Source organism: Maniola hyperantus, chromosome 8 (assembly GCF_902806685.2).
Source record: "Maniola hyperantus chromosome 8, iAphHyp1.2, whole genome shotgun sequence".
In the NCBI taxonomy this organism is placed as follows: Eukaryota; Metazoa; Arthropoda; class Insecta; order Lepidoptera; family Nymphalidae; genus Maniola; species Maniola hyperantus.
Window position 1 is genome coordinate 12,890,849 of NC_048543.1, and position 26,134 is coordinate 12,916,982.

The 26,134-nt window shown below is 36.2% G+C and overlaps 1 protein-coding gene across 5 annotated transcripts in view; it reads left to right on the forward strand.

Moving 5' to 3' along the window:
• Positions 1-26,134, forward strand: part of LOC117984500 (CUGBP Elav-like family member 1) — a 462,287-nt gene that overhangs the window by 15,781 nt on the left and 420,372 nt on the right. For 2 of the 5 annotated variants that reach the window (XM_069500135.1, XM_034971131.2), the window contains exon 2: positions 20,639-20,670. The exons of 2 other annotated variants lie outside the window; for them this stretch is intronic. The gene's annotated coding sequence lies outside the window, so the exon portion shown is untranslated. Of the gene's footprint in view, positions 1-2,325; positions 2,343-20,638; positions 20,671-26,134 lie in introns of those variants that run through there. One more of the 5 variants, XM_069500136.1, reaches the window with a different exon arrangement.

The window sequence follows — 26,134 nt, forward strand, 5'->3', positions numbered from 1 at the left end:
GATATTTTGAAATTTTTCAATCAATTAATCAGCCTGTTTCCGTCCACTGCTGGACACAGGCCTACTCAAGAGCACGCCACCACACACGATCCTCTGCCTTCCTCATCCGCTCACTTCCCGCTTCTTCGACCTTCTTAAGGTCGCCAGTCCAGCGGGTTGGAGGTCGTCCCACATTGCGCTTGCCTATACGCGGTCTCTAGTCCAGAAGACGTCTGCCCCAGCGGCCATCGGTTCTACGGCAGACGTGGCCTGCCCACAATTTTTAGTAGATAAAAACTAAATCTACGCGAACGAAGCCGCGGGATTAGTTAGTAGATTACAAAATAAATGCACGCAAGTGTGTATTAACGGTCGAGCCGTGAAAAGCTTGCAGACAGACAGACACACTTTCGCATTTATAATATTAGTATGGATATGGGTTATAGGCGATATTATTAGCGAATAAATAATATTTTGTAAGTTCTTTGTACTTAGTTCTACGCAAAATGCAAAGGCGGTCTTATCGCAAGCGAACGAGCGAGCGAAAGTAGTTTGGGTTGGCAAAATCTCCCTCAAGATAAATATATTTATTTACTTTAAGACCGATAACAAATCTCAAATCGGAACACGGAACTCATTTCGGTGTTCGGTATTTCGGTCACGTTCCCACTTCTCACGATATCGATGGCAAGCTAATATTTTTTCTTAGGTATCAATTTATTTAGGAAGTGTATTAAAATCGTGGAGTGATTTAAAACAGCGTCACATTAAGGGTAGGGAAAATGTTTTTTGTTTTTAATATGGACTAGCTGATGCCCGCGACTTCGTCCGTGTGGGCTTAAGTTTTTAAAAACTACTTACGTAGGAACTCGCGGAAGACACAGTCTTGGAAGACCCTCACTAGGTGGACGGACGACATTAGACGAGCCGCAGGGAGCCACTGGATTCAGGCGGCGCAAGACCATGGCGTGTGGAAGTCCCTACAAGAGACCTATGTCCAGCAGTGGACGTCTATACATATACGTAGATGATGATACATAGGAACTCTTTTATTTTCCGTGATAAAAATAGCCTATGTCACTTTCCAGGTCTTTAACTATATTTATTGGAAAAATTATGTCGATCCGTTGCTCCATTCGTGATTGAAGGATAAGCCAACAAATGAACACACTTTTGCATTTCATACGAATTAATACTGTGTTTTAATGCACTTTTTCTGTTGAATCGATAAACAAACATTATTAACTGTGTATTTTTTTTACTCTTATTTGATTCGGTCTTAATAAATAAATAAAAAAAATAAAAATATATAATTAAATTTAATAATAATAGGTATATTTTTTAACTATAACTAGAAAATAACAGACGTATAGATAAATTATGTGGCTTAAGGGCCGGTAAGTAAGGCTAACGGTTAAAAGATTTAAATTCCAATCCTGCTTTTACCATAATGATATTAAACTGGAAAAAAATCATCTTAGCAATAGATGCCTATCAATCTTGCACGTAATCTTCCCCTTAAGAGCTTTCTCTCTCTCAATATTATTTATTCATGAACAATTTATGATGCAATCAGGTCAAATATAGCCCCGCAATGAAGATTTGACTTTGATAAAATGCGATTACGAACTTCCAGGGCGGCGTTTTTGCATTTTTATGAGGGGTTTTGTAAATTTTGTCATACGCTTCAGATATTGCGCTCCGATGACTCGGCTAACATTTTTTTGTTTATTTTTGCTGTTCCTTACAAGGTTCTCAACCTTCTAAGTGGTTTTTTTCTCTGCAATAAGGTAACCTAAATATCTTCAATAAAAGAGTGAATCTAGTCATATAGACATCATCATTGTTTTTTATTAAGAACTAACTTATGCCCTTCATCCGCGTGGACTACAGAAACTTTAAGCCCATATTTTACTCCCCTTAGGGGACGATTTTCACATATCCTTCGTTGTATTTTACCATCGTATCTTCTGAATAGACAGGTACTGAATTATTCTGAATGAGCTCAACAACTTGGAGCGCGTAGAATAGAAAGTCGTATTTTGCAATTAAGTTTAATTTTGATAAAAACTTTTAAACTAATATTTAGAAACTTTTTGTCATTTTGACATTTTTTAAATATAAAAACGTCCGTCAATATTTTCAATCAGTTGTAAAATAAATGGCGAAGAAATGTGACTAAAATTTTCGTTTCCTCTTTGTGTTGTGTGTTTTTATATATTAATGTAGTCTTTTTGATTTCGAATTTATATTATTTTATATGTCCGAAATTTTTAGTGTTATATTCGAATTAAATGCTGTGAGTAGGTCCGTGACTCCTTTTTTATATCAGTGTACTTTGGAGAATCAAATTTTTTGTAAGGGTATGTTTTCGTTTTGCTAACAATTTTTAGTTGTAGTACTTTTGTATTGCACTTACACCTTGCCTTAGCTCAGACAGAGTTAAGAAATAAGAAAAGACATAGCCATGAAATATCTCTTGCTTTAACTGTGTCCTAAGACAAAGCAAAGTCAACTGCAGACAACTTCCTAACTTAGAGCTGCTACTGAGAATTACTTAACATCAAAGATATCTTAAAATTCCAGATAGGCGAGCACATACAATTGTATTAAAAAGTGAAGACAAATACGTACAATTGTGAGTGTGACACACCCGCGTAGCAACACAAACTACATAAATATTGGCGCGGGGTATAAGCCCTTTTGACACCTTTGAGCATGCTTCAAAATATGGCGGCCCTAGCTTTACCAGGGTTCATCATCATAATCAACCCATCACCGGCTCACTACAGAGCACGTGTCTCCTCTCAGATTGAGAAGGGTTTTGGCCATAGTCTACCACGCTAGCCATGTGCGGATTGGTAGACTTCACGCACCTTTGAGAACATTATGGAGAACTCTTTGGCATGCAGGTTTCCTCACGATGTTTTCCTTCATCGTTAATGCAAGTGATATTTAATTAATTAAAACGCACATAGCTCCGAAAAGTTAGAGGCTCGGGATCGAACCCCCGACCTCCGATTAGAAGATTCGATAGATAGATTCCCTTCCTCCATAATCAGAGACACAAACAACGGTCTCCGTGCACAAAGTGATAATTAAAATTGAAACAGTGATATTTGATCAACAAAAAGTGTAAAACAGTTAGATATTGACATAAACTACCAGGAAAACTGTTATCCAAATAAAAGAAGTGTATACAATGTAAATATTCAACTGAAACTGTTTGAAAGTGATCACCCTTAAAACTCAAAATTTTTACAGTGTTGTGTCATTTAACAGTGTTTGACTATTTATAAAAACCTCAAGAAATGAAAAGATATAATAATTTGTGTAAAAAATAAGGATATGAAGAAGTTTTTACAAAAACAATAGTTTACGAAATAACGTGACCGTTAATTAAACTATGACAAGTCTTGGAAATTTCCATACGCCACCACTGCCATCTACGGAATGTATCACTATAGATTATTAATAATTTTTTATCTTCAGAGAAATCGATCGACGACCACCCATCTTACGAAATGTTTTCACAAGTATAGCGATAGATGGCACTCCACGTATAAAGTAATATCAACATACAATATTGGTGCAATATAGTTATATTGGTAAAATTTTATATCAAAATTTACAAAAAAAGTCAAAAAAATATAAAAAAGTACTACAGCAAATATAATTTGTTTTTTTACGAAATCAGTAATTTTATTGGAAAACTATATTTGAACTAACTAAGAGGAACCTAATCACAATTTTCGTCAGTTAAGACAAATCCACAATGGTGTAGTGGTAACAATCATAAAATAGATACCTACTTCGGCTTAGAGTGTCATGCCTCACTCTCGGAGAACTGGGTGCTCGGCTATATGTGTATATAATTGTACATGCAATACTATACTTTTAAGAACTTGATAATATAAATAACTAAAAATGTCTACAAGACCAAGACGGACCATAACATGCTCGATGTGCACGCACACAATAAAGACTACTGAATATCTACATTGTGCTGGATGCAGCAACTTACTCGATTTAAAATGTGCTAGCATCACACTAAAGAGATTTAATACCATGTCATCAATTACCAAAATGAAGTGGAAATGTTATAACTGTAGGAAAATCCAAAACAAACACGAAGCATCGACTTCAGGCACGCAGACTTCAGCTAACAAAAAAGAAATGATAAAACCTGTACAATCACTTAACGCATCTTTGGAAAATGTCACAATATGTAGTTCGATGGAAGACCTGCACTACTCGACATTAAAAGACGTCAGCACTTGCAGCCTACCGGACCTATCAACTACTGACAATTCACAAGCAGATCTGAAACAAGAAATTACGATGCTGTCTTCCCAACTAGAAAGCGCTTACGAAGAAATAGCCGAACTAAAAATGGAAATCTCAAAGCTGAAGAAGCAAATAGAAGAAAAAAATTCTGCAGGAACCCGGACATCACAAACAAACTCTTTTGATGATGAAACAAAAAGTCTTGAAAAGAAATTTCTGGAAAGTAGCAATATGACACACTCAGGAAACTCGGAGCAAAGGGATGAAATAAAAAAACAGGAAAAGAAAAATTTGGAAAATAGAAATATGAGACATTCAGCTAATCCGAAGAACAGTGATGAAACGAATCTGAAAAAAAAAAGTTTAGAAAATAGAAAAGTTAACACGGAAAAACCTAATAAACAGAATATTATCATATTAAGTGATAGTGATATCAGCGTCGGACTAGGAGAGAAAATGACAGATTATCTTGATTCCCTAAACAAAACTAACTATATTGTGACTTGCTTCACAAAGCAAAATGCATCTACAGAAAATATTCTTGAAAATTGTATGACACTCTCTTCAAAATTGACTTCAAAAGACTTTGTTATATTATTAGTTGGACATAATGATAGTAATTGTAATGCCATTATAAACAACGTATACTCTGCGATACGCGTGTTAAATAATACCAATGTAATTCTACTTAATGTCCTCAAAAATAAATATTTAAATGAATATAAACTGAATCACTCCCTTAAAACTATTGTACAAAATTTTAAATATGTAAAATATGTAAATTTACCCTCAAAAAATTTCAGTCATCGGTTTTGTAAATCCTTATGTCATGAAATAAACTGTAAAGAATATGAACGATTATATCTAACGTCCATTATAGAAGCAACGAAAAACTATCACAATAATCGCAAAATTGCTGCACAGCCAAAAAAAGGTACTATACCTTACTATTTCAATCAAATGAATAAAAATAAAGCAAAACACGGCACTTTCAAAACTCCGAATGAACGTAAAGGTACAATTCCTTATTATTTCTTAAAAACAAATAAAAATACTACAACTATTCACAATAAAACGGACTCCAACAATCTAAACGCGACTACAGTAAATTTTCTAAACAGTTTGGAATCCTTCACAAAAACATAGCTGGAGACCAAAACATAGCTGGAGTCCTAAACAAAACAGACAAGATTAATAACACAACCACATTTAATATACTGCATCAGAATATTGCAGGTGTCCTTAATAAGAAAGATTCATTAGAAATAGCGATCAAAGAGCTCGAATCCTCCCTCGGCGCAATTCATATTATATGTCTCTCCGAAACTTTTATTAGAAGTGACCTTAGCGAGAACCTATGTATAAGTAACTATAACTTGTCTGCTATTTACAGCCGCAGTGATAAGAAACGCGGTGGCACCTGTATTTTAACAAAATGCAATATAGAATGTGTATCTCTAGATCTTACTAGTATGTGTAAACAATATGAGTTCGAATGCTGTGGTATTGATATCCCTATATATAATTTAACAGTCATATGTGTGTATAGAACACCTCAATCTAAGGTAGATAATTTCTTTAATAGCCTAAATGTCTTGTTACAAAAAATTACTAAACAAAAAAATAAGAAGCTAATACTTTGTGGAGATCTTAACATTGACACTTTAAAAACAAATCGAGATAGTATTGAATTGACGTCCATCCTGGATAATTACAACATGAGAAATCACATCACCAAACCGACAAGACTAAATAGCTGCCTAGATCTTATTATAAGTAACATTGAAGATAAAAAAGTCACCCCCCGGACACATCAGTTAGCTCTCTCGGATCATGACACCGCGCAAACACTTGGTTGTAAATTTACAGCAAATAAACTTAAAAATAACACCTTCTGGTATGAGAGCAAGAGAGACTATAGTCGCGAAAATATAGACAAATTTTGCAAATGCATCGCATCACTATCCTTCAGCGAAGTATTTGATGAGACGGAAACCAATGCAGCATTTAATAAGTTTTATGAAATTTTCGCACTATTCTATGATCTGTGTTTCCCACATATTTCAGTTAAAACAGTAAAAAAAGGAATAAAAACAAGTTGGTTAACAAAAGGTATAAAAAAGTGTTGTATTAATAAAAGAAATCTCTATTTAAATTACATATATTCAAAATCTAATAAACAACTAAATCTAAGAAAATACACCAGATACGCAAAAATTTTAAAGCACTGTATCTTTAGGTCACGAAAAATAGGGAGCATAGGATTTACTAAGAGAGCTAAAAATACATGTAAAGCAACATGGACATTAATTAAGAATAATTTTAATTGTAACAATAAATTAAATGATATCAATGAAATAAAAATTAACTCTGTTGTACATAATGATCCACATACCATTGCAGAGAAATTTAACGATTACTTTATTAACATAACAAAGTTTAAACAAGCCACAAATATTTACAACTCTTTAAAAAGTATACCACTTAACACTAATACTTTGTTCTTAACACCCATTATTGAATATAACCTGTATAAAGTGATAAAGAACCTTAAAAATACAAACTCTACAGGTTATGATAGCATTACAACGAAGATTTTAAAAACTTGTGCACCAACAATAACAGGGCCATTATGCCACATAATAAATCTATCTTTTCAAGATGGTACTTTTCCTGAAAAATTAAAGTATTCTATTGTTAAACCGATACATAAAAAGGATGCAAAAAATGAGATGAATAATTACCGACCTATAACTCTTATACCAATTATTTCAAAAATTCTCGAAAAAGTAATGCTTGACAAAATAAACGACTTCATTGATAAAAACAAGATTCTAAAAGCAAACCAGTACGGATTCCAAAAAAAATTGCTCAACTACATTAGCATGCTTTGATTTAATTAAAAAGATAAATAGTGCATTCAACAAACAAAGAGCAGTTGCTGCTATACTACTGGATATGTCCAAAGCTTTTGACTGTGTCAGCCATGAGATTCTTCTTGAAAAACTTTATAAATATGGTATACGAGGTGCTGGCTACGACTGGCTAAAGAGGCCATAGACGACAACAATGTGTTGAAATTACGACCATACAAAATAAACATAAATCTATTCATAGATCTTTATATAAAGAGGTCAAATCGGGAGTCCCCCAGGGAAGTATCTTGGGGCCTCTGCTGTTTTTGCTCTATATAAATGACTTGCCAGACACGGTTGAAAATGACACAATTCTCTTTGCTGATGACATTACATTAATAATTGAAAGTAAGTTAAAAGATGAACTTGAACAAGACATCAATGTTGCACTAAATAAGATTATTCATTGGCTCGACCTAAATAACCTTTGCGTTAACTTAAAAAAAACCAAAATAGTTGAATTTCAGACCTATAACAGCTCATCCCTTAACCTTAACATTAATTATAATAATGAAAAAATAAAAGTGGTGCCGTCGGCAACTTTTTTGGGGGTTACAATTGATAAATATTGTAATTGGAAGGAACAAATACAAATAATTTGTAAAAAACTTAATAGGTTTGTATATGCATTATATCGACTCCGAAATACAGTCTCTGAAGAAGCAGCTACAACTGCTTATCATGGTTATGTTGCTTCTATACTGCGTTATGGACTAATACTATGGGGTAACTCTGTCGATATCGTAAATGCTTTCAGAGTACAAAAAAAATGCATCAGATCATTGTGTGGCGCGGATATAATAGCTCCGTGTCAGCCTTTGTTTAAAAAAAAAAAGATATTACCCTTGCCATGTTTATATATATTTGAAACATGTCTATTTGTAAAGAAACATGTGCATTTATTTGATATGAAGCCTGATAACGGACGCCGCCGACATAAACTTAAATTAAAAATACCAGGGCGAAGACTAGAGATATGTTCCCGCAATTCTTATTGTATGGCTGTCACTTTGTATAATAAACTATCTGACAACATTAAAAGTCTACCAATGTCTAAATTTAAGAAAAAATTGTTTGACTATTTAATTAACCAATGTTTCTATAGTGTTAAGGATTTTTTGGATAACTGTGGGATTTGACATAAATTATTATTACTTTGAATTATGACGTTTTGATAATGTAACTATAAGTTTTTAAAGTTTTACTGTCGTGGTCATTTCTATTTGTTCTTTTCTTAAATTTATTTTTATTGTAAGTACCACATATTTTGCACGCCATACATAAATGGCAAAATGTGAAAGGACCATCTATATATGTACGATCATTTACTACTCACATGTAGCAAAAATTAAATGATTTCATTTCATTTCAAAAAGGCGGACGTCCTAACCACTAAGCTATCACAGCTTACTTACCAGAAGTTGCTTGACAGAAAAACCCAATACCTTTAGCCTGACTCGAGCTCAGAACCTCATCCGCTGCAGAATAAGCTAGAAACTAGACCAATGAGCCAGTACCTACGCTCCACAAAATATACATTATGAAAGCATCGACTCACGTCCTAATTCTAGACTCACAGACAACTTGCTAGTGTATCCGGAACTTGGTCGGAGTCCGCAGCTCTGTTAGCTTAGCAACTGCACATTGTGGAAGTTATTATTACGGCGCATTCGCTGTTGAGGCAATCGCACATTACGCGACGAGCCGCACGCATCGCAAGAAACTTTTTTTCAGACTTGCAATAACTGAGAATCTGCCCCCCAATTGTGTAAGAATAACCATTTCATGGCTATCGCAATCGTCAAGAAATTCTGCCATTTGATTGGTTGATTAGCTGTTTACATTTTTTTCACAGCCAATCAAAGGGCAGAATTCTTGACGATTGCGATAGCCATGAAATGGTTATTCTTACACAATTGGGGGGCTGATCTTTACAAGCTCTGTGATAGCTAGGTACTTTGTGATCACCAGTAAAATTAATATAAGTATAAATTGGCGAGGGATGGATAGTATTAGTATTATTCATTATCATCATCCAGCGGCTCCCTGCGACAAGACTGTGGCTTGTGGAAGTCCCTACAAGAGACCTATGTCCAGCAGTGGACGTCTAGTGGTTGATGATGATGATTATCATCATAGTCATCATAAACATCTTAACCCCTCGCCATCCCATTATTGAGTACGGGTCTCCTCTCAGAAAGAGAAAAGTTTATGTCATATTCCACCATGCTGGCCAAGTGTGGATCGGCAGACTTCACACACCTTTGAGAATATTATGAAAAACTCTTACCCCCTAACAAATAAACCTGGAATAGCGGTGGAATAGTTATACTCTGTTTTGTCTTTTTTCTTCAAATGTCAAATTACTGATGACAGAGAAAGACAAAACAGAGTATAACTATTCCACTGCTATTCCAGGTTTATTTGTTAGAGGGTTACAGGTTTAATTTAAATTTAAAACATCTTTATTCCTTAATACTCCCTCAATTATGACGACCTCCCTGGCGCAGTGGTGAGCGCTGTGGTCTTATTAGTGGGAGGTCCCGGGTTCGATTCCTGGCAGGGGTTTGGAATTTTATAATTTCTAAATTTCTGGTCTGGTCTGGTGGAAGGCTTCGGCCGTGGCTAGTTACCATCCTACCGGCAAAGCCGTGCCGCCAAGCGATTTAGCGTTCCGGTACGATGCCGTGTAGAAACCAAAGGGGTATGGGTTTAATAAAAACTGCCATACCCCTTCCAGGTTAGCCCGCTATCATCTTAGACTGCATCTTCACTTAACTTACCACCAGGTGAGATTGCAGTCAAGGGCTAACTTGTACCCGAATAAAAAAAAATAAAAAAAAAAAAATACTATGACAAAGAATAAAAAATACAGGATGTGCTTAAAAAACAAAGATGACCTCATCACTACCAGTGATCTCTTACAGGTTTCCTCGCGATGTTTTCCTTTTTAGTGTGTGTGTAAGTGATATGAATTTTTAAAACGCACATATAACTCCGAAAAATGACCATGGGTACCTATACATTTTTATTAATTCAAAATTGAAACAATGAGCGTTAGTAAATTTACGTCAAAACGTCTTAAATATTAAAAATAGGTACTAGGTGTTACTAGTTTTGCTGCCGCATACGATTGCGTCAATGTATTAAGTACGGGAGGTATGATAGATTTCTTCACACATCGATTGCATCGAACGCACGAAAGAATTTGGATGACGTCAGTATAATATAACAGCTGCATAACTTCAAAGCGCATGTCTTGAGTTTCTCCCCCATTTTCATACACAAAAATAAGTTGAATGCGGCGGATGCTTAATATGCGATCAACATTAAGCTGAATGTGGAATAGTGGCTTCAGATTATATCGAACTAATAGGTATCCTATCCTCGGGATAGAAACGTACCTCATAATGATCTACGTAGTATATTATGTCTAGCTTTTGCCCGCAACGTCATCCGCGTGGAATTACATTTCTTTAATGATTTCTGGTAGATAATATTTTCTGAGATAAATACCTACTTAAATTATTGTATTATAATGAATATGTCCAGGATATAAGCTGGATCTTTGGTTAGGTTTTGAAAAGATGGAAGACAAATAGACATGTAGAGGCAGAAGGTCATCTAGAGGTCGTCCCATACAGAGTTTGCTGGTACGCGATCTCCACTACAGAACACCGTCTGTACCAGCGCGAGCGGCTAGCGGACGTCCGCCTTCTGTTTGTGAGGTCGGCAGTTCGATCCCGGCACATCTTTCTGGAGTTACGTGCGTTTCCTTGAGGGATAAGATCCGAAATGAGGAGATCTGCAAGAGAACCAAGGTCACTGACATAGCCCAAACTATTAGCAAGCTGAAGTGGCAGTGGGCAGGTCATGCCTTTCGTAGAGGCGATGGCCGTTGGAGCCGGAAAGTCCTTGAGTGGAGACCGCGTTTAAGCAAGCGTAGTGTGGGACGCCCTCCAGCACGATGGACCGACGATATAAAGAGGCTGGCGGGAAGTGGCTGGATGAGGAAGGCTGAGGACCGGGTGTGGTCACGCTCTTTAGGGAAGGCCTATGTCCAACAGTGGACGTCCACAGGCTGATGATGATGATGTGCGTTTTAAGCAATATTTAATTATCACTAGCTTTAACTGAAAAGGAAAACTTCGCGAGGAATCCTACAATCTACATGCCTGGGTGTTTACCTTAATTTACTCAAAAGTGTTGAAGTCTGCCAATCCGCACTTGGCCAGCAGCGTGGCGGACTGTGTCCTAAACTCTTCTTATTCTTAGAGTAGACCAGTTCTCAGTAGTGTGCCTGCAATGGGTTGATTATGATGAGAGACGTCTCACGTCCGAAATATCCCGTACCATTACACGCGTTATGCATTTCGGCCGTTCTTAATCCTTCATGAAATTGTTACAAGCGGATTTGGTAGATATAAAATATGCATAATAATATGCGTACATTCTTTGCTCTGCACGGCGCATGCATCCTCCCTCATCGGGTTTTAATCCTCTTATCGTTTTCAGCATCCCCTCCCGAAAAAGGCAACTTAGCGTTTCTAACTTTTCAGTTTCATATATTTTGGTATTATGTGCTCATCATAGTTAATGATTTGAAAGATAAGTGGCCTAGAAGCAACAGTCTATATACATTTTTCTTATGGTTTAAAATTCAACTAAGTTCATTTTATATACTTTTTGTTTTTTATCATCGTAAAGCTGTAAATTTTAAGGTTCACGATATGATTTTCTCAAAAAAGCCTCTAACATTATGTAACTAATGGAAGGATCAAAATCTATATTATATAAAAGGAAAAGCTGACTAACTGACTGACTGATCTATCAACGCACAGCTCAAACTACTGGACGGATCGGGCTGAAATTTGGCATGCAGACAGCTATTATGACGTAGGCATTCGCTAAGAAAGGATTTTTGAAAATTCAACCTTAAGGGTGTGAAATAGGGGTTTGAAATTTGTGTGATCCACGCGGACGAAGTCGCGAGTATATGCTAGTTATATATTAAAAAGAAAAGCTGACTGACTGATCTATCAACGCACAGCTCAAAGTACTGGACGGATCGGGCTAAAATTTGGCATGCAGATAGCTATTATGACGTAGACATCCGCTAAGAAAGGATTTTTGAAAATACAACCCCTAACGGGGTAAAGTAGGGGTTTAAAATTTGTGTAGTCCACGCGGACGAAGTTGCGGGAATAGGCTAGTGACGAATATAACTACTTAGAGAGAGAGGTAAACAGAGTTTTCATCCACAATTCCATAACGCCACATAGCGCTTAGAGTAAAATATTTTGACTTTCAAAAACAACACAACTACTCTGCGCTATCTGGCTGTACTTTCATAGACTATACAAGTTTTTTCAGCCGGCAATGAATGTTGACTCGCGTTTGCGAAGGGTTACCTATTATTCTCGACCGCTATCTCTTCAAAAGCCTCCGTAACAATCTCTCTTTACTTTGACGAGTGGTTGTTTCAATGCGAACAGTCGTAATTACAACCCTGCTGCTGTGCGCTTAGTATGAGATTTTAGATCGGACCCAACGATGATAGAATTCGAGATCAAAACTTAGTAGTGTCAGAGTAAAATGAACCTAAAGTTCCTTGAGTTAAAGTCAAAAATTCAGTATAACGGATTTTAATTTCACAACGTTTCCACTTGGAGCGCTGGCTCCATGTATGGATTAACTTGAGTTTTCAAACAATAGCATTTCGCTTAAAAGCTTTGACGCTTTTTTTTTATATTCAAATACAAGATAGCCCTTGACTGCAATCTCACCTGGTGGTAAGTGGTGATGTAGTCTTAAATGGAAGCGGGTTAACCTGGAATGGGTATGGCAGTTATTATTAAACCCACACCCCTTTAGTTTCTACGAAGCATCGTACCGTAACGTTAAAACGCTTGGTAACACGACTTTGCCGGTAGGGCTTAACTAGCCATGGTCAAAGTCTCCCACCAGACCAGACCAGAGATTTAGAAATTATAAAATTCCACACCCTTGCTGGGAATCGAACCCGGACCTTCCACTAATAAGACCGCAGCGCTTACCACTGCGCCAGGGAGGTCGTCAAACGTTTGAATTCAATCAACGTCGGTGTGATGTAAAATCTCATACTAAGCACACTGTACCTAGTGCTGTTAGGCTGCGTCTCCACTGTGGCGTGAACTAACATAACTACTAGTACGAGGATAAAGGCAATTCACGTTTAAAAATTTTGATTCAAATATAATGTTCACTTGAATTTTTGAGTCACGTGAGTTTGATGCTTGTTTAAAAAAAATGTTCATGAAATAATCCATACTAATACTAATATCACAAAATTGTGAAATTGCATCTGTACCTATGTTTGTCTAGCTAGTTCACTCTGACCTAAGAATAAAACAAGTAGGTAGGTAGTAACGTTTGGGCCAACAACAAAAACTAAACTAAGCATAAAAAACTTTATAAGTAAACAATGGGGCCGATTCTCTAGTACACAATCTCTAAACTAAACTAAATTAACAGGTCTAAATCTAGTGCTTTCCTTTTCCGCAAGCAAAATTATGAAAGGGATAGCAATAGATTTAGACGTGATATTTTAGTTTAGTTTAGGGATTGTGTACAAAGGAATTAGCCACAATATAAGAAAACTTTTAAAAGATAAAGGAAACTTCATACTCAGCTACTGGACTTTTAATAAGACAAGGGGGTAGTTTGCACATTTTATACTTTCTTAATGAAACTTAAACGGTTTTCTGAGAAAAATACCGCTTTCTTTATTAAACATCTTTTGCATAATATCTAAATGCGTCCGGCATGTGCTATTTCGACGGTTCCTTAAGGAAGTACTAAGTTTGATTCTCGGTATCGTCCATAATAGTCGATTCACTGCGGATCAGTTTTCGAATATTTTTGAGTTAGTTTGTAAAAAAAATCATCATGCCAGAAGCGAAAAAAGCGGACTAAGTATACTTAGATTTAAGTTGAAGAACTTCCTCTTTTGATTTTAAAATCTGTTAAAAACCTGTTTTTCCTTTTTCCCATAAATTTAGATGCTTTAAAGAAATCGGTGAATTGTGCGTACCTCTAGACGAATATAAGTCATATTTAACCTACAGACTATCACCGTTGAATTCTCATAATTCTATATGTTTCTGTTGGCTTTCTCCCTCTAACTAATAAAAATATTATGTAGATATAGGTAACTAGCGGGATTATATCTGTCGACCTTTCGGATTTCAGTTCCTGCCTTCTTGACCTTAGAGCTATTGACTATTGACACTTCCTAAATCTGTTAAAATCCCTCAAGGGTTGGCCTGCGATTATCAATTCGAATGTTGCGCAACAGAAATTTCGTCCTTCAATCTTATAATATGCTGCATATATAGAATACCAAAATATAATAACATTACAATGTTTTTTGGAAAACTTAAGTTGCTCTTAGACAAAATTTCAATTAATAAAGACTATCAAATAGTAATATGTGGTGATTGGAATATTAATACATTGCATGATGACAAATTCAGTATAGAACTAAAAGAAATACTATATAACTATAACCTAGAAATACATATTAATGCTCCTACAAGACGAAATGCATGTATTGATTTATTTGCGAGCAATATAAAACCGGTTAAAAGCAATATACATATGCTAGGATTATCTGACCATGAAACTGCCCAAACACATTCATTTACTGTCAAATCGAATATTGATGCAGAATGGTACGAATTTAAGCGAGACTACTCTAAAGATAATAGACGTAAGTTTGTAGACGCCATATCTGCATTATCTTTGATGGAGGTTACTTCTGAATCTAGACTTGAAATGGCTTTTGATATATTTTCTGATCTAATAACATTATTCTACAATTTATGCTTCCCCCTAATACGCATCAAACATGTTAATAGAAAAACTAAATTGTTTTGGCTCTCCAAAGGAATAAAAAGATCCAGCGTAACAAAGAGGCGACTTTATCTAAAATATATAAAATCAGCAACTAATAAAGCGCTAAATAAAAACCAATACTTTGGCTATAACAAACTTTTGAGGAAATGTATAAATACATCAAAGAAAATACAAAACGCTACAATGATCACTCGTGGACGTAATAAATGCAAATCAACATGGATGGTTATAAAAAATATAACTACAAATAATATCGAAAAATCTAACATAGAACATATTAAAAAAGATGATATAAAAATTTCTGATACACAAAACATTGCTGAAGAATTTAACAAATACTTCATAGAAATTACAAATAAAACACAACAGGTAACTAAAAGTGAATCTTATAACCTCATTGATCATAAAAGTGTGAGTCTATTTGTCTCGCCAAGTAATCCATTAGAGGTATATAAACTAATCATGTCACTCAATAATTCTAAATCTGTAGGATATGACAACATAAGAACTGATATTGTTAAAGAAATAGCGGTACATATTTGTCACCCACTAAGCCATTTAATTAATTTATCCTTTGAAACTGGTAAATTTCCACAACACTTAAAGATATCAGTTGTAAATCCTGTATTTAAAAAAGGTGATAAAGCTGAAATGTCTAACTATAGACCCATTACCTTAATAACTATATTTTCGAAGATTTTTGAGAAGGCCATGTACACTAGGCTAAATAACTTTATAACTAAAACTAATATATTAAATGAAGATCAATTTGGATTTCGGATAAATAGTTCAACTACGAAAGCATGTTTTAAGCTAATTAAATTGATAACTGAGAGCATTAACCATCGAATCCCCATAGTTGCTATTTTCTTAGACATGAGCAAGGCATTTGATTTTGTGTCCCATGATATACTTCTGTCAAAGCTGGAACGTTACGGAATTCGTGGAATTGCAAAAGACTGGTTTAAAAGCTATTTGACTGAAAGGGTGCAATGCACACAGATAACAAAAATCGTAAACGGCGTAAAACACACTTACCAATCCACGTTCAAGTCTAACAAAACCGGTGTACCTCAGGGAAGCATTTTAGGACCAATTTTATTCTTACTTTATATAAACGATCTTCCTGATGTAACTCACCACAAAACCATCCTCTTTGCTGATGATACCACTGTTTTAATTAAGTGTACTGACGAAAAAACTTTTGAGACAGATATCAACTTAACTATTAGACGGATCACAGACTGGTTAGATAAAAATAATCTAAAACTTAATGTAGCAAAAACAAAAATGGTGGCATTTAAAAGCGTTCAAGCTAAAGATATTCCTCTTCAGATACATTGTAATAACTGTGTCATATGTGAAGTGGAATCAACAAAATTTCTAGGTATTGAACTTGATAAACATTGCAACTGGAAAAAACATATTGACAATGTATGTAGTAGAATTAATAAATTTGTGTTCGCTTTAAAAAGGTTAAGGAAAGTAGCCACTAGAGAAGCTGTCTTGAGCGCGTACCATGGCTATGTATCATCTGTACTTACTTACGGTTTGATAATTTGGGGCAACTCAGTTGACATAGACAGAGCATTCAGAGTACAAAAAAAGTGTATACGGGCAATATGCGGTGCACATTATATGGATAGTTGCAAACCCTTGTTTAAGTCCCTTAACATACTCCCTTTGCCTTGTATTTATATAAAGGAAATGTGCATTTTTGTAAAAAAGAACCCTGATCTTTTCACCAGACATGGAGATGAACTTGGAAAACGAACAAGACACAAAGACAGATTGATACTGCCTCGCATAAAATTATGCTTATTTCAAAATAATTCATATTGCATGGCAATAACCATATTTAACCAGCTTCCTCCCCATGTTAAAGTAATGTCACTGCCTTCACTTAAATCATTCTTAAATAAATGGTTATTAGAGGAATGCTACTATTCAATTAAGGAGTATCTAAAACCTTATAAGTGACTTTTTTTTTTTTTTTTTTTTTAATTTTAAAGAGGCGGATAAAATGTTTATATTTAATAATTTATGATTGATATGACTGACTCATTGATATGGATATGACCTTAAGTATTGTGGTGTTATTCTAAGATTGTTATTTCTATTTTTTTAACTGATGAACATGTATACTTCTTTTTTTTTAATAATTATTATTGACTTGACAGGGGTTTTTTATATTTGAATAAAATCATATTGTTAACATTAGGTACTTTCTAGATAGATTCATTTAAATATAAATAAGTTAAGTAGATTATTGATTGTTAATTTTCACACTTTATTATTCTATGATAATGTAGTTACTATAATAAGTTGCACACCAAATTATTGGTTGAATGTCAAGGGCTCAAAATAGATTTAAGACCAAATTGTACCACATTCTGGCAAATAAAAAACTATTTCTATTTCTATTTCTATTTCCTTCTGAAGCTCATTACACACTACGGGATATAAATTATATTAGAGTCCGGTCAAAATATACATTCAAAGTAAAAATTATTCGCATAGAGCTAAAAATTGGTACGAATGTTGGGCACACCAGTATAAATGAATTGGGATAAGTCCCTATCGATCGATCGGTGTACCCAACATTCCTACCCATTTTTAGCTCTATGCGAATTATTGTTACCTTGGATGTCTATTTTGACCGGACTATAATATAAATTTTTACATCCCGTAGTGTGAAATGAGCTTTATGCTATTACACTTCGTCTTCGTGGACTAAGGTTTTTTAAATCCATTGGAAACTTTTTGAGTTTCCGGGATGAAAAGTATTCTATGTTTGTCCCCAGAATGCAAGCTACTTATCTCTGAGCCTAATTTTTAGATCAGTTTCGTGGTTGAGTCGTAAAGGGGTAAGAAAAAGACAGAAAGGCAGATATATTCAGATATTTTAACATTTCTATTATAAGAAGTAGGTATATACCTACTTCTGGATGAAACCATGAATTAAATTAGAAGCGTTCTTTATACATAAAATAAATTTCTGATCCCGTTAAACAAATTGTCGATGCGAAATCTGATTCCGAATTTCAGTAATTCCCGCTTATCCTACGAAATCGTTTGAAAACGTCAAATGTCACAAATCATTTCGTCGTGAACCCCATACCAGGAGCAGGGGGTTTTAATTTCGAGTCTACGAATGCTCTAACGAGAGCAGAATCGCTGACACTAGCGCGCGGCAATCATTGTGCTGAGATCAATTTTAAGTTGCGCTTAGTAATAAGCGGAGCGGTCCGGAGTCCACCCGGCTGGCAGTGCAGATTGTTAGACTTTACATTTCTTCGTGGCCTTTGCAACGGTCGAGAGGAGGATGAGGGGATTGATATTATGTCAGTCAGTCAGATTATTATTTTACATAATACTAGCTGAAGCCCGCGATTTCGCCCACGTGGACTTAGGTTTTTAAAAATCCCTTGATTCTCCAACTCTTTGATATTCCGGGATAAAAAGTAGCCTATGTCACTCTTCAGGTCAAAAAATCACGTCGATCAGTTGCTCTGTTGCGATGTGATTGAAAGACAAACCAAGAAACAAACACACTTTCGCATTTATAATATTGGTGGTGATATAAAAGATTATTTGTATGAAAAATGGAAAAATGCTTTTAATAGTCCGCGTGGAATTAGGTTTTTAAAACTCTTTGTTTTTCCGTGGATAAAAGACTGCTGATGTCACTCTCCAGGTCTTTATGCAAAAAATAACGTCAATCCGTTGCACCGTTGCGCCGTGATTGAAGGACAAACCAACAAACCAATAAACCAACAAACAAACTTTCACATTTATAATAAGGGTACTGATAATATGCATTCCCTCTTGAGTCACTAAAGGTAATCAAATTCGAAACTCATACTTCATAATAATAGCTGCACTTCAAATGGCACGGAACTGACGTCCAACGTCCAACGCCTAGACTAATCTTTGGCTTTATTCCGCTCTACTAAAACGCTATTGGTCGTATAGTGATGAATGACCAGCTCTGGCACAGTTCCAGGCGTGTGTTACGGTTGCGTTCACGCGTCGATTCTTAGCATCGCATCGCATGCAATCTAATAAAGGTATGATTCCGAACCACGCTGCAGGCAGCAGCGCTGCCGCGACAGCGGAACGTTGCTGCCTAGCTCGGAATGTAATGTCATATAAGCTTATAGAGATTGTATGGGAACCAGTAGTGCCGCGACAGGACTGTGACAGCTGGTGACAGCACTGTTGCGGCAGCACTGCTGCGTGCAGCGTGATTCGGAATCATACCTTTATGCTTTTGTGGAGGGCTTCGGGGTTTTGTAGGAGCTACCCCGCTCTTGTATTGCATCACGGATGTATAATGCCAGAATAGGCAGTTTTTATGACCTCAAAAAGAAAAAAGGAACGCTTATATAATCACTTTGTTGTCTGTCTGTCTGTCTGTCCGTCCGTCCGTCTATCCGTCACGTGTCCATTCTTCAAGAATAAAATTATTTCTTACTGTTTTGTTGTTAAATAAAAACCGCTACTCTCAAATCGCACCCGTAAATGATAGGAACATTGGATAAAGCTGAAGTTTCCTCGTTAACAGGGGTGAGAACGGCTCAGACTCGCGGTTCGCTCATTATTTGATTCGCGGAGCATCTGTCATCACTTTCCCTTATCGCGATCAGGGGTTCATCTTGCAAGTGACGTGAACGCTTCATTACAAATTTTGCATATAAGCATAATAATAATTAATAATAATAATAATAAATAAATTATTTATTGATCAAAAAACATAGGTACAATTGTACATACTTACTTACGAGAACTAATACATACTTATACATAATAACAAACCAATTTGTTAAGTAGGTAGATATACAGAAAAATCGACTGTCCCTAAGCTAGGTATACACCTGTGTTTTAGGAAATTACTGACTTGTATCGTTTAATATATTCTAGTCATCTTCTTATAATTTATATATTTTACTAGATGATGCCCGAGACTTTGTCCGCGTGGATTTAGGTTTTTTAAAATCCCGTGGGAACTCTTTGCTTTTCTGGGATAAAAGTAGCCTTTGTCCTTCCCCGGGATGCAAGGAATATCTGTACCAAATTTCATCAAAATCGGTTAATTGGATGAGCCGTAAAAAGCTAGCAGACAGACACACTTTCGCATTTATAATATTAGTACAAGTACAAGTGTGACTGCAGCCATGCACAGATCTAGAATCTCATTCAAGAAACGTGTCCAGACGTGTAAGAAAAGTAGACCTATACGAATATCTAACACAATTCAGCTTTTCTCAAAGTAATATAGGTAGGTTATAGTACGCGACAGGTTGAGATGACAATCGAAGTATGTACAGCGCCCGCACTCGCCTGCACCGAGTTAGCGCGGGGGCTGTGCGGGTGTGCGGGACGTTCCCACCCCACTTGCCATCTCGACCTGTCACGTAGTTATGTATATTGCAACTAGAAAAGGTGCATTGTCTCCTGTAGGTCCTATAAAGGTTACATAAAACTCTCCAACCTTTGTATAAGAGAATAGAAATCCCGCACGATTGGCACAATTAAAGATTAAACCGTATTCATTGCAGGTGCTCAACAGACGGCAAGCTGGCGCACATAAGTGAGTATAATACTCGTTACTATGAGTTTTATCGCTTTCGGACATCGAGTATATAACCCTTAGAGTAGCTGTACAGTACGCGGCCAAAAGTGATGAACATCGATCTTTAGAAAGGGACAGTTGGCTAATTTCGGCTTCGTAGAGCGTTATCTCTATCGCAAGAAATACTAATAGTCTAATCTATTAGGAGCTGTTTAAACAATTATGATTTGTTTATTTTGATGATTTGTTTTATTTTTTGTATAAAATACAATTTTTATGGTTCCATACCTCAATAGGAAAAAAGTAAACCTTACTTACCGTCGTGCGACCGCACCCCGTCGCACTTGAACAACGACTGAGAAAACCACGACAAAACGTCACATAGGTAGTTTGCGACAGAGATAACGCTCTACGAAGCCGAAATTAGCCGACTGTCTCTTTCTAAAGGTCGATGTTCATCAGGTTCGGCCATGTACTGTACTGATTTGCAAATATCTTTTTTGCATGTCCTTTCCGGTATAGCTATAGTTAGTTGTAACTACTGTTATCTAGTTATCGTAGTCGATGGAAACATGAACGACGGAAACAGTTTCGAAATCGTAAATTTCCGAATTTCTCCTCCAGAAATCCAATAATTGAATCACACAATAATAATAAAAAACAAAAAGAATTGTTTTTTTGTTATTGGGTGAAAGTGGTTGAAAAGCCCGAAAAGGTCTAGGATCATCGGTATAAATGACAAGATATGCCCAAGCGAACAAAATTTTCACGGTTTTGTAACCAAATAAATCAGCGCTACCTTTTACATACTAATGAATGGCCCGTTTAAAATCCAGACGTCACCGAGGTTGCATTGGTGCTAAATAAACATTTTAGGACCAATGAGTCAGTGTCATTTTGCTTGTTCAATGGCCCTGTCCTTACGAAGTCATATATAAGTCAATGTCTGGGATAAACTTATCTACGTTTGTGTACTCCTGAAAATAGTAGTAGATATAATGCGCATTATTCACTTTTAACCCGGGATAACCAACTCTAAGGTATAACACGTGATGTGTGGCACAATTTAAGAAATAAACGTTTTTCTTTCTTTCACTTGAAATAAACTCTATCTATCTCAATTAATTTTCTAGCAGCGTCTGCGGTATCATTGCTAGAGAATGGTTACTCTAAGCGTTGTACACTCAATGATTTCGGGCCAGAGAAAGGCGTTCCGGGGTTCTTATCGCGAGTCTGTTTGAACCCGTTAATTGTTATTTCGTGAACGTTTGGCTTAAGGAGTGAGTTTGGAGGTCCTTTTGTTTGTAACTAGATGCTTTATAAACAGCAACAGCGACAAGTCGAGAATCAAGATGGCCATCGGGGTGTAAGGCGGGGGACGCCCCGCACACCCGCACGTCACCCGCTCTCGCCCGCACCGGGATAGCGCTGGGGCTGTGCGGATGTGCGTGGCGTCCCTACCCCGATTACAGTCATAACCTGTCCGTACTATAGGCACCTACTCTAATATTGTAAACTATGTAGATGATGCCCGCGACTTCGTCCGCGTGGATTTAGGTTTTTTCCGTGGGAACTCTTTGATTTTCCGGGATAAAAAGTAGCCTATGTCCTATGGATGCAAGCTATCGCTGTACCAAGTTTCAATCGGTTGAATGGATAGGCCGTGAAAGGCTAGCAGACAGACAGACAGACCCAGTTTCACATTTATAATATTAGTATGGATTAGATGAGATCTTCTATATAATAAGAAGAAAATATTTTTTAGTTTAAACAAAGGAAATCCCTTAATAAATCCTGTAAAGCAAGGATACTACATCAATATTCCAGATAGTAGGTAGGTACTAGGTACGGTACATTGTGCCAAGAAACCTTTACCACATCTGGCTTAGCGTAAGCGGCTTAAAAACTGAATCAAATATTCGCCGAAAGATTTTCGGTAAATTTATTTCCTTTTGCCATTGATATAAAAAGTATAGATATCCGTATGCAAACCATCTGCTTAGTCTAGCGTGAAAAAAAGAAGTGCAATGAGAAAAAACACCATATTTTTTTTTAGTAACTGTTTTGTGTTGTGGCAAAAATAAATTTTAAATTACAACAGATTTGCTACATTATGGCTACAAGAACACAATTTGTGATTATAACAGGGCATTTGTTGTCCCCGGATTTTGTGATGTATTTTAGTAATAATAATTGGTTAGGTACGTTTTATCTTTTCTTCGTGGATAATAATCAGTCCGTATTTCTCAAAAAAAATTGAACTGCTCACCTTGCAATCACTACCCCTACTATAAATGCGAAAGTGTATTAGTTTGTTGGTTTGTCCTTCAATCACGTCGCAACGGAGCAACAGATCGGCCTGATGTTTTGCATGGGTATAGTTTAAGACCTGGAGAGTGACATAGGCTACGTTTTATCTCGGAAAATTAAGCAGTTCCCACGGGATTTTTAAAAACCTAAATCCACGCGTACGAAGTCGCGGGCATTAGCTAGTCTAATATATTATTAAAAAATTACAAAAATCACGACAAATACTTCTACTCGTACAAGTATTATCAAATCCCAGTTGCTTGCTCGACTTTTTGGAAAGCGCTACTTTGGAATTTCATATCTTTATTTTATTTTATTTAATAGGAAGCCAACGGTATACAAAGAAAACTAATTATGACGACTTATATAAACTTAGGACTATCAATGTATATTCACTTACAGGCTAACTCAACATGCTTAACTAGAACTTCTAAATAGTAAAACTTAAACTAAGACATTCTTTGCGTACCTAAAATCTATAACAATTAAATTAATTACTAAATAAGTTAAATCAAGTTAAGTTAAGTTTATATCAGTGGTTGTTAGACAAAAAAAAAACAAAAGGGTTTTCTCCGTTCACAAATGTACGTTTTTAAGGCTTTATTCAAATAGTATTTACGTTAAGCCCCCACTAATATCATAAGAGGAGAAAGTTTCCCACGTTTGTTGGAGTTTAAAAGAAATACGGGAAAAGTTTCCCCCACCGGCGTGAGTTTATTGACTTTACAGGATTATTGAACGTATTCCACTGCGTATTTGTACGAACGTACGTCTTCCTATGAAAATTTCTTGTGTTCTAACACAAATAGTTGTCGTTACCTACATTTTAGCCGTCAGACAAAGGAATAAGAGAATATTTTTGATAAGAGCAAGGAAAACATCTCGTATCCGTGATAGAACTCTAGCAATAGATTTAAATTTTTAGAAGGTCCTATAAATTCCCCGACTTCATGCGCGTGGTTTTACTATATTTTTTTTAATTCTGTGTGAACTTGTTCATTTAATAAAAAGTAGCCTACATCACTCTCCATGGTTTTCAAGTACATATTATATCCAAACAAAAAATCCGTAGATCCGTTGCTCTGTTGTGAGTTGCGATATGATTAAAAGACCCACCAACAAACAAATACACTTTCACAATTAGGATACATACCGTTCATCTTGAGGAAACCTGCATGCCTGAAAGTTCTCCATAATTTTTTTTTTAAAGGTGTGTGAAGTCTCTGTGTGTACTCTGCACTTGGCCAGCGTAGACTATCGCCAAAGCTTTCTCATTTTGAAAGGACCTGTAATCAGTAGTGGGCTGGCGATGAATTGCTGATGATGATAATGATGATGATGATGATAATGTACTGACCGTAGATTCATTACAAACAGATAGACTTTTGACAGTACAAATGAAGTTTTATTTGAATAAAGAACATTTTGATTTGAGAGTAAGCAAAAGTTGAATGCAAAAGTTTTTCGTGTGGACGGAAACAGACTGCCAGTAATACAAAACTACAGTTGGATTTGCGTAAAGTTAAATAAACGATCTGTTAGTTTGACAGCGAACCGCGGCCCGCCGACTGTGGCAAATGTGTGACAATCAATATTTAAAAGTAAACACTGGGGGAGTCGACGAAGTTGAATAGATTGCTTTGCGGGTAAAAGCCATGGATAGAAATAATTTTATATCGATTATTTATTATTCAGGAGAGATTTCTTAATTCTTTTGTTGTTTACTCTGCAGTATAGAAAGAGTGCCTTCGTCATCCAACCGCTTCCAAAATTTTTTATGCCGTCCGTCAGGTCCAGTTATAGAACGTCAGGGTTTTATAAATAGTGGTATTTCAAACTTTCTACTTTCAAAATTACTTTCTTCTACTACGCAGATTGACTGAGAACCAGGACGTGCCAGACCTTCGTTATTTTATAAAATCTGAAAGTTTCTCTGCGTATTGCCCCCAACACAGAGAGCAACGATCATCGACTATGAAGTTTTGATCATGGTGGCTTTGGGAGATAACAGGTAATAAAGATGTAAAAAAATCTTACTTCAAAATGTAAGGTCTAATTTTTTTTGTAATTTCTTCGGAGTAGTATTAAAAATCGCGTCATGCATTGCCAGCCACTTAGTTTTATGGCAACCTCCTGTCAGACCCCCTTAAAGTTTAACAATTTGTTAAAGTTTAAGACCGTCTGGCAGGGGGTTGCCATACGAAGTGAACGTGTTACGCTGAGAAACTTTCAGCTTTTATAAAATAACGAAGGTTTGGCACACGCTGGCTCACTCTCTAAGAGTTATTATGAAAAATAACTTGAAAACTACATCTCACAACTACACAAGAAAGATCGTTCAAACTACTGCTTTCGTACACACAGTTACGAGTGCTATACCAGAAAGAACGTCGAAACTACGAGTACGCGCACTATGCCCAGTCACTACGGCAAAAGATTTCTCGGAGAAATAGAGCTCTAGATCCCGGTACCGCCAGACCTTACGCCTTATTTTTTGAGAGAAGTAAAATGTGTAGGCTAGTGTGTACTAGTAGTGTGCGGTAGTGTAGTGGTAAAACTATACATTCATACTTTAAGAAAAGTGAATGATCTTAAATATCTCACTGAAGAAGTGACTCACTGACTGACTGATCTATCAACGCACAGCTGAAACTACTAAACAGATCGGGCTGAAATTCGCTTATTACGAGATTTTATGTCTCACCAACGTTGATAGTATTCGAGTGTCGAAAACCTTCCGCATTATAGTAAACTGGATCTTAACTGGCTTGTTTTAAAGCTCAAGTTTGTCTACACATCTACAGCCAGCGCTCCAAGCGGAAACGTTGCGAAATTAAAATCAGTGGCATTGAACATAATAAACTTGGCTAATATTCTTTAACATGAGTTCAAGGTCACTGTTTAGGGCAGCAGTAAACGAGATCCAGTTAGCCTTAATAATTACCAACCTCCGGTAGGAGATGGCGCTTGAAGAAGAGAAGAAGAATATTCTTTAAAAAAAATAAGTAACGTCTGGCGACACTGGGATCTTGGACAAAAAGATTTCCCAACAAAGTTAAATGAAACTGCCTCGCCGCGGGCGTCTCACACGACCGACGGCCGTGTCGAGATTCATCGCGAAGTGGAAAGGATTTAGGGGCACGTGAGCCTTGTACCGCTTTATTTGGAAGTA